Here is a 14,907-nt window from a genome sequence, read left to right as displayed (position 1 = left end):
AATGAATCTTATTTTGTTAAAGAATTAAGAAAAAATAAAATTCAATTATTTGAAAAGTGATACTTCTTAATTCTATGTATGTCTAGGGATATCAGGGCTTCCCTGGTGGCTCAAACGGTAAAGCGTCTGCCTGCAATGCGGGAGACCTGGGTTCAATCCCTGGGTCGGGAAGATCCCCTGGAGAAGGAAATGGCAACCCACTCCAATACTCTTGCCTGGAAAATTCCAGTGTATAGAAATTCTGTGGAAATTGAAAATGTGTACCCTTTGTTTTGGGCTTCCCAGATTGCACTAGTAAAGAATGTGCCTGCAGTGTAAGAGATGCGGGAGGCCTGGGTTGGATCCCTGGGTGGGTAAGATCCTCTGGAGGAGGGCACAGCAACACGATGGTCATGGAAAACCAAAAGTATACACTAGATTGAATAGTTTCAGTACCATCATTTACTTCTGTTTTTACAACCCCATTGACTTCAACTAAGATAACATGCAGATTCTGCAATGTTCCTGCCACTAACCTTTTCACTAGAAGAGTATCCATACATCTTAGACATTGAAAAGTGGGCAGACATCCTACTTGCTTGATATAATCCCATTTTATGTCCATTATTTCACCATAAGTATTAGCAGAACTCCTCTTTTTAAACTCAAATTATCTCAATTTGAGCAATAAATCATATAGCTACCTTTTTTTTTATTTCCAAACTAATTTTTCAGTATACATGAAGATATTGTTATGGTAAATGTTATATAATTACTAATTTTTGTCATTTTTAAGATGATTTCATGAAAATCACTTTAGAAATACGTTCCAATTTTTATATAGTGATTCTCACATAAATCATATTGTTGTTGTTCAGTTCCTACATTTTTGCTTTTCAAGAGTTGTAATGAATATGGGAAGTCCTCAGGTGATTAGAAAATAAGACTTTAAATTTCAGATACTCTTTTTTTTATGAGACTGCAGGGAGTATAGCAAGGTCCTATGGACTTTCTGTCTGGGATGATCAACATGAGTGTAGCTTATGTACATTTGGAGATTCGTTTCATAGAACTAAAGTATAGGGAGATTAGAATGGTAACCTCCATTTAGCGACTTATGGAAACAGAAAAAAAATCAAAGCAAAGTAAAACTTCAACAAGGAAATGATGACTCTTATTACTAGGGGACGGAGAAGGCAATGACATCCCATGCCAGTACTCTTGCCTGGAAAATCCCATGGATGGAAGAGCCTGGTAGGCTGCAGTCCATGGGGTCGAGAAGAGTCAGACACGACTGAGCAACTTCACTTTCAATTTTCACTTTCATGCATTGGAGAAGGAAATGGCAACCCACTCCAGTGTTCTTGCCTGGAGAATCCCAGGGTCTGGGGAGCCTGGTGGGCTGCCGTCTATGGGGTCGCACAAAGTTGGACACGACTGAAGTGACTTAGCAGTAGCAGCAGCATTACTAGGGGAAGATGTTAATAAGAAACATGGATTGATAGAAGAAAGGATTTCAACTAATGCTAGTGTTTATGCTTAGTTTTTGTAGTGTAAATTTCATTGTTTATTAAACTAAAGTAAGCAAATATCAATTGAATAGGATGTGTAATGAGAAGGCAAAGTGACTTTCAGATGATTTGCGTTGCAATCAAAAATGGTTTCTGGCACCACATCTTCCTCAGGGCATTCATCATCTCTGTATTTCTGAGAGTGTAAACCAGAGTGTTGAACATGGGAGCAATGAGGGTGTAGAAGAGAACATCTTGTCTTCTGGAAACATTGTGGCCGGCCTAATGTAAATGAAGAGAATAGGCACAAAGAACAGAACCACAACTGTGATGTGGGAAATACAAGTGGAAAGAGCTTTGTACCAGGTTTCTGAAGGGTAAGCCTTGATGGTGTATAATGTAAAAATGTAGGAGAGCATCACAACTACAAAGATCACCAACCCCATCATGCCTGCATTGGCCACCACTAGGATCCCAACTCCGTAAGTGTCCATGCAGGCCAGTTTCAGCAAAGGATACACGTAACAGAAACAGTGACCTATTCCATCAGGGCCATAGAATGGTAAGATAATGGTGAGGAGACCCTGGACAAAGGAGTGCAGAAATGCTCCAGCACGACAAGCACTGACCATTGCACAGCATCTGTGCCTGCTCATGATGATGGTGCAGTGCAGGGGCCACATAGCAGTTAGAGGCTGTCATGGTGAGGATACAGACTTCAATCCCCTAAAGAAGTGCATGGCAAAAAGCTGCGCCATGCAGTCTGTGGATGAAATTGTGCTACTTTCTGCCAGCAAGTCAGTGACTAACTTGGGTGTCACGCTTGAGGTATAACGCAGATCTGATAGAGCAAGGTAAATAAAGAAGAAGTGCATGGGTTGATCATTTAGCTGACTGCATGTGACAGAAATCATGATGAGCAAGTTTCCCATCCAAATAGCTATGTAACAAAATAAGAATAGTGGGAAGCACACATGTTTGATTTTCATGTTCTGGGAAAGTCCCAAGAGAAAAAATTCAGTGATGTTACTGGCATATTTCATGGTCTAATACAGTGAAGACTCAGTGAGTTTGCCTTAAAAAAAAAAAAAAAAGGACAGGTTAGCATGAGAAATATTGACTATGCATGGTGTCAATCAGAGTGAGTGTTGGAGAAATACATTCATTTAATAAATCAGCTTCCTATACTATACTTTTAAACAGATAATTCTAAACTTTGTATGAAAATCTTGCCATATAATATACCAGATCTTATTATTTTCTAGAATGAAAGAGAATAGTATCAATAAGTACACTTGCTCAAATATAAACAAACATGCACAGTCATCTTACTTATGGGATGAAAAGTGAGCTTAGGAAAGATACATTTCTTTTCCTGAAAAAGCTTGTTCACTTACGAGATTCAAACAAACATACTAAAAGTGAAGGGAGTAAGGTAAGTTGTGCAATTGCAGGATAGAACCCTGTATTTATTTAAAATACTGATAATTTTCTTGTGGAATATGATGTTTTAAAAACCTACAGCAAACATTATCCTCAATGGTGAAAAATTGAAAGCATTTCCCCTACAGTCAGGAACAAGACAAGGGTGCCCACTTTCACTGCTACTATTCAACATAGTTCTGGAAGTTGTGGCCATAGCAATCAGAGCAGAAAAAGAAATAAAAGGAATTCAAATTGGAAAAGAAGAAGTGAAACTCTCACTGTTTGCAGATGACATGATCCTCTACATAGAAAACCCCAAAGACTCCACCAGAAAATTACTAGAGCTAATCAATGAATATAGTAAAGTTGCAGGATATAAAATCAACACACAGACATCCCTTGCTTTCCCATACACTAAAAATGAGAAAGTAGAAAAAGAAATTAAGGAAACAATTCCACTCACCATTGCAATGAAATGAATAAAATACTTAGAAATATATCTACCTAAAGAAACTGAAGATCTATATATAGAAAACTATAAAACACTGGTGAAAGAAATCAAAGAGGACACTAATAGATGGAGAAACATACTGCGTTCATGGATTGGAAGAATAAATATAGTGAAAATGAGTACACTACCCAAAGCAATCTACAGATTCAATGCAATCCTTATCAAGCTACCAGCAATACTTTTCACAGAGGTAGAGCAAATAATTTCACTATTTGTATGGAAATGCAAAAAAAAAAAACAAAACCTCGAATAGCCAAAGTAATCTTGAGAAAGAAGAAGAACTGGAGGAATCAACTTGCCTGACTTCAGGCTCTACTACAAAGCCACAGTCATCACGACAGTATGGTACTAGCACAAAGACAGATCAGTGGAACAAAATAGAAAGCCCAGAGATAAATCCACACACCTATGGACACCTTATCTTCAACAAAAGAGGCAAGAATATACAATGGATTAAAGACAATCTCTTTAAAAAGTGGCGCTGGGAAAATTGGTCAACCACTTGTCAAAGAATGAAACTAGAACACTTTCTAACATCATACACAAACATAAACTCAAATGGATTAAAGATCTAAACGTAAGACCAGAAACTATAAAACTCTTAGAGGAGAACATAGGCAAAACACTTTCTGACGTAAATCACAGCAGGATCCTCTATGACCCACCTCCCAGAATACTGGACATAAAAGCAAAAATAAACAATTGGGATCTAATTAAACTTAAAAGCTTCTGCACAACAAAGTAAAGTATAAGCAAGGTGAAAAGACAGCCTTTGGAATGGGAGAAAAGAATAACAAATGAAGCAACTGACAAACAACTAATCTCAAAAATATACAAGCAACTCCTGCCACTCAATTCCAGAAAATTAAACGACCCAATCAAAAAATGGGACAAAGAACTAAATAGACATTTCTCCAAAGAAGACATACAGATGGCTAACAAACACGTGAAAAGATTCTCAACATCACTCATTATTAGAGAAATGCAAATCAAAACCACAATGAGGTACCATTTCACACCAGTCAGAATGGCTGCGACCCAAAAGTCTACAAGCGCTAAATACTGGAGAGGGTGTGGAGAAAAGGGAACCCTCTTACACTGTTGGTAGGAATGCAAACTAGTACAGCCACTGTGGAGAACAGTGTGGAGATTCCTTAAAAAATTGCAAATAGAACAGCCTTATGACCCAGCAATCCCACTGCTGGGCATACACATCGAGGAAACCAGAATTGAAAGAGACGCGTGTACCCCAATGTTCATTGCAGCACTCTTTATAGCCAGGACATGGAAGCAACCTAGATGTCCATCAGCAGATGAATGGATAATAAAGCTATGGTACATATACACAATGTAGTATTACTCAGCCATCAAAAAGAATACATTTGAATCAGTTCTAATGAGGTGGATGAAACTGGAGCCAACTATACAGAGTGAAGCAAACCAGAAAGAAAAACACCAATACAGTACACTAACACATATATATGGAATTTAGAAAGATGGTAAAGATAACCCTGCATGCGAGACAGCAAAAGAGACACTGATGTAGAGAACAGTATTTTGGAGTCTGTGGGAGAGGGAGAGGGTGGGATGATTTGGGGGAATGGCATTGAAACATGTATAATATCATATAAGAAACGAATCGCCAGTCTAGGTTCGATGCAGGATACAGCATGCTTGGGGCTGCTGCACTGGGATGACCCAGAGAGATTATATGGGGAGGGACGTGGGAGGGGGCCTTAGAATTGGGAACACGTGTACACCCATGGTGGATTTATGTTGCTGTATGACAAAACCAATACAGTATTGTAAAGCAAATTAAAGTAAAATAAAAAATAAATAAAAATATTGCATTAAACCATTATTACCTTTGAGTTGCTTGCACACAAGACAAGTGACTCATTTGCATCACTGAAGAAAAGCTACGACAAACCTAGACAGCATAAAACATTTCACTTTATCAGTATAGGTCCATATAGTCGAAGCTATGGTTTTTCCAATAGTCATGTACAGATGTGAGAGTTGGACCACAGAGAAGGCTGAGCACCAAAGAATGAAGACTTTCAAACTATGATGTTGTGGAAGACTCTTGAAAGTCTTGACAGCAAGGAGAACAAACAAGTCAATCCGAAAGGAAATCAACTCTGAATATTCATTGGAAGGACTGATGCTGAAGCTGAAGTTCCAAAATTTTGTTCACCTGATGTGACAAGATGACTCACTGGAAAAGATCCTGATGCTGGGAAAGAGTCATGGTAACAGAGAATGGTATTGTTGGATGACATCATTGACTCAATGAACATGTGTTTGAGCAAAATCCAAGAGACAGCGAAGGACAGAGAAGCCTGACGTGCTACAGTCCATGAGGTCACAAAGATTCAGACATGCTTAGCGACTGGACAAGAAGAAACCTTGATTCTGGAAAAAAAGTCAGATATATTTACAAGCATTGTGGAGAATAGTAAAGAAAATGCTGTATCAGGTGAAGCAAAAGTAGCTGTGGCATTTTTTTTTTAATTTAAATTAGGAAAAATAACAGTAATTATACAAAAAAATTGAGAAACAAATGTTGCCAAAATGACTAATAACAATAATATAGAAGTGAATGGCATTTGCTTTGTAGGGATTAGGCTTCAATGATTTTTATAATAGAATATTTTATAACTTGATGAATCATAATGTCCCTGCTTTGTTATCTTTTAGCTTACAATGATTTCTTTAAGAAATAGTGACAATTTCATAAATAAATATCCTAAGGAAATATTTTTAGAATATCATACATAGCATTTCTATAATCAGAAAAATAAGTAGAAGTTACTTTCTTAAATTCTTTTAGTTTAGGTTGTATATACTTTCATTTCCAATTAATTTTCCAATATGCTTCTATAGTTTATACGCATATTTTTAATCCAAGAATTTAAGATCATTTTGATAATTTGCTCATATGATCCTGGAGAAAAGCATATTCTAACTGAAAAAAAAAAGAGTAGAAACATTCCATTAATTCATAGTTAGGATAGTATGAAAATCTGTCTCTCTCGTGTTAACTAGATGGTATCTTAACAAAATGGGAAAATAATTAGAACACTTAATTAGTTTCCTTTTTTTTCCCCTTAAAAGTCTCTCCTTGATAGCCTCCAAATTAATATCAAAGGCTTCATAATAATGCTATTTAAATTATAACTTACATTTCTAATACCTTTTCATTATTTCCAATTTCCTTTGTTAATATTAGAGTTACTGATTTTATATACACAATATCCTCATTTCATATTTATTTGATTTAAAGAGAACATTTCATATGATAAACTACAAGACTAGAATTGCTGCTAAGACAAATTCATTATTTATGACAACAAGTTTCTCTTTTTTAATATGAGCATTTCTAGTATAAATATAAATATTTCATGGTAGTCCAGGTAGAATTAGCAGGTATATACTGTGCAATGGACACCAATTATTTTCTCTTTCAGTTTGTTTTTCTTCATATCATTGTGTATAGATTGAGTATCTCATATAGCATAACAAAAAATAAACAAAAATGTGCTGAAATATTAATAGCTAAAAATGAAGCCATTGCAATTCATATCAAATTGATTTTTATTACAGATCCTTCACAGACACAAAAGATAAGTAATGATAATAATACCTAATATTTCCTGGAAGAAGTTTTATACATTTCATATGAATTGAACCGTTAATCCAAATAATTGTCCAGTGATCATTTTGTTATCTCTTTTTTTTTGTAAAAAAGGAAGCCAAATACTTAACAATTTGGGTAAATACTGATAAATACTAAAGACTGTTTTTAGATTTATTTTAATTTTCTTTCACTATCCAGATATTGCTAATTTGGTTTTCAGGCACAAATTAGTCTTATGATTCTAGGGACATGTTATTTTTGTTTGTTTATTTTTGTTATTCCTTTCATAACCAAATTGTCTCGCAGAAAAAGTTATGAATAAGCTGAATGTTTTGCAACAGCTGTACCAATTCTTGGCTAAACTAATTGTATTTGCTCTCTGTGTAACTGTTCATCCTGTTCTCAATCTTCCTGAATGAGTTTGCTCTACCTTGACATTCAGGATCCTCTGATACTAAGGTTTTCTGTATTGTAACATTTTGCTTTTTAAATTACTCACTAAATACATATTATGCAGAGTAACAAAGGAGGCAGAAGAGTGATGAATCTCTGTATCAGTACATTCCCTTATTTTATCTGTACCCTTTTTTTCTTTAATATTTTTTCTCTTCATTTTTTTTCTCTTCTGTCTCAAGTATAAGTTTTTTCTTTTATTTAGTATAACCCCTACGTGACACAAATGCTATTATTTCTCCATGAATATCTCAAAATCATACCAAAAATCTGCTTAATTTTGACATCTGTTGAGGCATATGACAAGGGGAATTAACGTATGTAATCAGCATGTTTATAGATAAAATTTAATTTAAATTGTATATGCAAATTTTATCTTTTGTATTGAAAGTAATTATTATTTACTATAGGTTGATTGAAATTTTACTTACCAGGTGATTATCTCATTAGATAAAATCCTTTATCTCTGAGTAAATGCTAGCAATGTTTTTAATGCAGTCAGAATCTTAACCACACTACTTGAGTTAATGAACTTTATCTTAAAATCACATGAATCTTGGTTCTGGGACTTTTCTGCTGTCCTTACAGAAATAGTAATTGCTATCCTGATTTTTGAAACTAAAATCATCTAAGTTTTTAGATGATCTAAAAATCACTTAGATTTTTAAAACTGAATCATCACTGGCATTTATGTTGAATAGTGCTTTTGTTTTCTACCAAAAGTTATATCTCCTCTGTGGTTCTGGGAATGGAAATGTATACATAAGCCTTCTGTTCGATTTCTAAGAGGTATTTAAATAGATGACCTTGGAGATTATAACCACCAACCTCCTTCTCACTTTTTGTAAGGATGAGACAGTTCCCCCAACAAAAGCTGATCAAGTCCTTCAAACATACCTATGTCACAGCTATTAATTCCTTATATTCTGAGGAATATGAGTACAAACTGAAAGCCCACTTTTGTTCAATACTGAGACTATAATCATGTCCTTTACGTTGAAACAAAATTTGAGGAAAAACTAAGAGATAATATCTGAACAGAGGAAATAGTAGAAAATACTGAAGAAGCCAAAGGCCAAGAAAATTAGAAACAGGATTTTTATTTTATTTTTTGATGTAGATCATTTTTAAAGTATTTATTGAATTTGTTACAGTGTTGCTTCTGTGCTTGTTTTATGCTTTGGATTTTTAGTCATGAGGCATGTGGGATCTTAACTCCCCAATCCAGGGATCAAACCCACACTTCCTGCACTGGAAGACAAGTCTACTGAACTGTCAGGGAAACTCCAGACCAAGTTTGGAAGTTTGGTTTGCTATGGAATAAACTGTTTGGAAAGAGAATGAAAAACATTCTCTGTGTTGCTTTAAATTTAAAGCACCCTCTCAACCTCACTAGATGCTTTATTATATAGTTTTAATTTTCAACTTGTTTAAAATATGTGCTTATTGCAGTAGAAACTTAACTGCATTTCCATCGGGTGAGGTGGTCAAAGTAATGTGTATTTGAAGAAAATTAATTTATAGCGCAATATATAATATTTTTAAAAGTAATCTCTGTGTGCTTAAATGGAATACACATTCCAGAGTCTCTGGTTCAAGTGAACTGGAGCTGTCCATGAGATCTCATCAGGTTTATTAACCTCTATTTCCATAGAATATACAAACTTCTAATTCCATAGAATTTTTGTAGTTTCTTAATATTATGAAATGTCATTAACACTATCGATGCTATTAACACTATCAACTATTTCTGTTAATTTTGCTCTGACACTAATACCTTTCTTTTCATTAGTACTTACCCAATCAATCTTCTTCCTTTATTTTTAACCACTTGGCATCTTTATTGTTTAGGTTAATCTCTTCAAAATGTATGGTGGTTGTGGTTTAGTTGCTAAGTTGTGTCCAACTCTTGCGACTCCATGGACTGTTACCTGCCAGTCTCCTCTATCCATGGGATTTTCCAAACAAGAATACTGGAATGGGTTGCCATTTCCTTCTCCAGGGGATCGTCCCGACCCAGGAATTGAACCTGAGTCTCCTGAATTGCTGGTAGATTCTTTATGGACTGAGCTAAGCAGGAAGCCCCTTTAAAATATATGACTATATTTAAAAATCTAGTCTGATAATTATTATCTTTCAGCTGAATAATTTAAATCAAGCAGTCTGACGTATTTTCATGGATTAATTTCTATAGTTCTATATCTGTTTTATATTTTTAATATATTTTTATTTTTAATCTGTCCTCTTTTCTTGCATTTTAAGAAGAAATTTGTTTGTTTTCCCCTTCTAAAATTTTGGAAATTTTCATTTCTGTCATTGCTATAGAAATTTGTCACATGTGAATCTTATTTATTATTTAAAAGAAGATTTTTTTTTCTCAGTTTCTGTGGCAGTACATACAGTTCAAGGGGCATAAACTTCACTGATATTGTCAGTGGTTTAGATCTTAGTGTTGGTACCAGATAGTGTAACAAAAGTTTTATAAAATAAAGAAGGGTTCCAATTACTGTGAATAGCAATTTATGATAGATCAGTAAGTCTGAAGAAATATACTTCTTTTTTTCAATAAGAATCATAGGATTCTGAAGTGGTAGACATCAAGTGAAAGCACTTCACTGCTAGAGATAAGGTGGTCCCAGGCCATCTTATACTGGTCTCCATGGGAACAAGTTTCACACTATGTTTGTTTCCACAGTTCCTAAATGCAAAACTAAAATAGACATTCCTGATGACAGAATCTTTTCATTGGATTTTGATTCTTATTATGCCCAAACGTAAGCCCATGGAACATAATTTCTCTATCATTACTATGTAGCCAAAATAACACCGTATCTCTGATGGACATGCATATATTAAGGTCACCATTATAGCAACAACAAAAACAAAACATAAACAATAGGGGGCACTAATTGTTATTACAAGTACTTCTCAAATTACTCGTTTAGCTTGTGGATAGATATACCTTGAACATTGACAATGGATGTTCATAAATTACTTTAGATGATGGCTTCAACTATACCTCCTGCTTCAGATTCAGTAATTCAAACAAAAACTCATGTTAATATCTAAGGATTAGGGTCTCTGAGGCAAAAGAGTATAGACCCTCCCACCTGAAAAACTAATATGTCAACAAATTTGGAAAACTCAACAGTGGCCACAGCACTGGAAAATGTCAGTTTTAATTCCAATCCCAAAGAAAGGCAATGCCAAAGAATGTTCAAACTACAGCACAATTGCACTCATCTCATACACTAGCAAAGTAGTGTTCAAAATTCTACAAGTCAGGTTTTAACAGTACATGAACCATGAGCTTCCAGATGTTCAAGCTGGATTTAGACAAGGCAGAGGAGCCAGAGATCAAATTGCCAACATCCACTGGATCCCTGAAAAAGCAGGAAAAAAAAAAAAAAAACTAGAAAAACATCTACTTTTGCTTTATTGATTACACCAAAGCCTTTGACTTTCTGGGTCAAAACAAACTGTGGAAAATTCTGAAAGAGATGGGAATACCAGACCACCTGAACTGCCTCCTGAGAAATGTGTCCTCAAACAGGCATATGACACCACTCTTATGGCAGAAAGTAAAGAATAACTAAAAAGCCTCTTGATGAAAGTGAAAGAGGAAGGTGAAAAAGTTGGCTTAAAACTCAACATTCAAAAAACTATGATCATGGCATCTGGTCCCATCACTTCATGCCAAATAGGTGGGAAAACAATAGAAACAGTGAGAGGCTTTATTTTTTTGAGCTCCAAAATCACTGCAGATGGTGACTGCAGCCATGAAATTGTAAGAAAAGCTATGACCAGCCTAGACAGTATATTAAAAAGCGGAGACATTATTTTGTCAACAAAAGTCCATCTAGTCAAAGCTACGGTTTTTCCAGTAGTCATGTATGGATGTGAGAGTTGAACCATAAAGAAAGCTATGTGCTGAAGAATTGATATTTTTGAACTGTGGTGTTGGAGAAGACTCTTGAGAGTTCCTTGGATGACAAGGAGATCAAATCAGTCAATCCTAAAGGAAATTATTCCTGAATATTCTTTGGAAGGACAGATATTGAAGCTGAAACTCCAATACTTTGGCTACCTAATATGAAGATCTGACTCACTGGAAAAGACCCTTATGCTGGGAAAGATTGAAGGCATCAGGAAAGGCAACAACAGAGGATGAGATGGTTGAATGGCACCACTGACTTGATGAGCATGATTTTGAGCAATCTCTGGGAACTGGTGATGGACAGAGAAGCCTGGCATGCTACAGTCCATGGGGTTGCAGAGTCAGACACAACTGTGCAACTGAACTGAACTGAACTGAAAAACAGAGTAGTAAATTTTCCATCATGAAGAAGCTCAGTGATTGCCAGCAACACATCATCAAGTAAGAATGATCTCTAAGAGGTTAGGTTTGAACATGTCTCATACACTTAAGAAATGTTCATGAAACCCTTGCCAAATTGTCTCTCTTCCCTCAGTCAACAACTGTGATCTTACGGTGAGTTGGACAAGGCAGAAACACACATTTGCATCTGTTTGCATTTAGTTCTACAAGAAAATCTGGCACTGACTCAACATGGAATGTTATAGCATTACAGCCTCAAACATGAATATTCCCAAAAAAGATAACACTGAAGAAATTCTTCTCAGTAGTCAAAACCTCAGCCAATGCACTTGATTGTCTAGTTTGTAGAGACAACAATATATCTAGATGTGTAGGACTGTTCCTAAACATGACATTTGTTAATGGTTTCACTGGGAAAATAACTATTTAGAAAACATAGCATAGAAGGTGTAAAAATAAGACATATTTTCCCACAACTTCTGTACTATACAGAAGCCCAAACTAGTCCATTGAAAACCGACACGTACAGGACAGATGCAGAGTTTTATGGCCAGCAGCTCAGCTGAGGTACCAGCTCACAGCCAACCTCAACTTCCAGGAATGCTATTCAAGGTGTTAAAAGATTTCAGCTTCCAGTTAGTGAATTTTTTTAATTAATTTATTTTTTATTGAAGGATAATTACTTGGCAGAATTTTGCTGTTTTCTGTCAAACCTCAACGTGAATCAGGTATAGGTATACATATATCCCCTCTTCTAGCTCCTTCCCAACTTTTGAATTATCTAAGCTGCAACCTCAGACATCATGGAAGTTAGATAAGCCATCTTCAGTATATCTAAATTCCAGATCCCAATCACAGAAACAAAGACTAATATAGCATTGTATATGTTTCATACATTTAATTACATACTATTTTTTTAAGTTTTGCATATTAATTTTACAATCTCTTCTCATTGTGACAGATTATTCAAGAAAGATCGCAACCTAAACTAGAAGAGAAACTAACATTTTCCAGAAGGTTTAGGATTTGCATTTCCTTTTTGGGAGAGAGAGAGGGAGATTATCTTTGTAGAAGCATCTTGTTTGTCAAAAACATAGAGATATTATTGTTTTTTATAAGGAGATTCAAAAGAAGAGTGGTAATAAACTCTAAGTAGCCACAGGAGTTCAATGTTACACTCATTTACCTATTAGTCTCAACTCAAGTGAAAAATGAAAGTGAAGTTGTTCAGTCGTGTCTGACTCTTTGCGACCCGTGGACTGTAGCCCACCAAGCTCCTCTGTCCATGGGATTCTCCAGGCAAGAATACTGGAATGGGTTGCCATTTCATTCTCCAGGGCATCTTACCGACCCAGGGATCGAACCCAGATCTCCCACATTGCAGGCAGACACTTTAACCTCTGCACCACCAGGGAAGCCCTTAAATATAAGAATACAGTCTTTCAGAAAACCTCCTGTAGAGACACAGAACTTCAGATCCAAGTACTAACTTCAAAGATTTCAAGGGAGGAAAGGAAGCCAGGTTGAAAGAAGAAGGGGGAGGAGGCAGGAGGGGGGTGGTGAAAGGGGTGGCCTTACAGACATCTCCTGTCACCTACAGACACCCAGGCGATATGGGACATTTCCCTGGGCCTCCAGAGAAGGGAGGACTGAACTTGGCCCTACCAGAAATCAGACCAGACCAGAACCAGAATTCGAGTTCTCTGCCAAGAGAAGGTGACCAGTCTCCAAACCTCAGCTCAGGCTGAGGGCCCTTCGATCAGATTCCTGAATCGAGGACTGGGGGACTAGAAAGACAGGGAAGGATAGGAAGCATTAAGGAGAGGAAAGAGAGAGGGAAGGTGAGTGAGGTCAATAAAGTATCTTGTTCCTTACCGGTCGGGGCACTCTGGCCAGTTGTCCGGGTCAGGAGGAGACCAGGAACCAAAGGGTCCGAGTTGCGGCCACTGGGTCTGGTCCATTGACGGGCAAGCTGGCCCCTGAGTACCCCAAGTGGTCAGGATATCAGTCTCAGTGAAGAAGAGTCCCACCAGAGTCGCCATTTGTTGCAGTATGGGGGACCCCTTCCAGGGCCCGAAACTGGGCTCTTGTCTAACACTTGGAAATGAATTGTCCAAGGAGACATATGTGCTGACAAACAAGAGATTTTATTGGGAAAGGGCACCCAAGTGGAGAGCAGTAGGGTAAGGGAACCCAGCTCAAATATCCGCCTTTAAATGCTCTCCTCTGAGAAACTGGAAGTAAAATCTCACAATATTTGTCCTCTATTACATGACTTCGTATTAGTTTATGTCATTAAGAGCACCCTAGAATAAGATTGGCAGTCCAAAGGAGAGAATTAGAGAATTGGCTATATGCTACTAGAGAATTTATGTTTCAGTAATTAAGGATGCTTATTTAATATTGGTCTGATATTTTAGGAGGGCTTGCCTGTTAGCTCAGATGGTAAAGAATCTGCATGCAAAACGGGAGACCCTTGTTAGATCTCTGGGTGAAGAGTATCCCCTGGAAAAGGGAATAGTTGCCCACTCCAGTATTCTGGCCTGGAGAATTTCATGGACAGAGAATTTCATGGCAGGTTACAGACTATGAGGTTGCAAAGAGTTGGACATAACTAACTATCACTTTCACTTTAAGAACCAACATAATTATTTTACTCAAATCTAATAAATTTGAATAAAACTTATCAATACATCCACTTCCCACTATTCTCCACCTACGATTTCCTAGAAAATTAAGCAATTCAAAAGTAAAAAAAGAAAACTTTCATATATATATATATACAGGAAGAAATAAAATATTTTATTGTATAGTCAAAATATAATGTCAAATTAAAGAATTCTTGAGACAGGTATGAGAAGAGAAAAGAGGGAAAATAAACATGAAAAAAATTAAATTTCCCAACCAGGAGAGACCTGAGGAAATGCTGAAGATTCTATACCCAGCTTTTGCAATCCCTGTAAACTCCTTGTATATCATCCCGTATTATCCAGGGCTCATGATATTTCTAGCCCTAAAGTGACTTTCTGAATTTTTTTTTTCATTCAGG

General features: G+C 36.4%; 1 pseudogene; it reads right to left on the bottom strand.

The window, feature by feature from the left end:
- Window positions 1–1,610: 1,610 nt before the first annotated feature.
- On the bottom strand, window positions 1,611–2,533 carry LOC138439071 (olfactory receptor 4P4-like; annotated as a pseudogene).
- Between the last annotated feature and the right edge of the window lie 12,374 nt (window positions 2,534–14,907).

The sequence above is a fragment of the Ovis canadensis genome, chromosome 4, assembly GCF_042477335.2.
Source record: "Ovis canadensis isolate MfBH-ARS-UI-01 breed Bighorn chromosome 4, ARS-UI_OviCan_v2, whole genome shotgun sequence".
Classification (NCBI taxonomy): Eukaryota; Metazoa; Chordata; class Mammalia; order Artiodactyla; family Bovidae; genus Ovis; species Ovis canadensis.
Note: the sequence above shows the minus strand (reverse complement) of the source record. Positions and strands in the feature narration are given on the sequence as shown.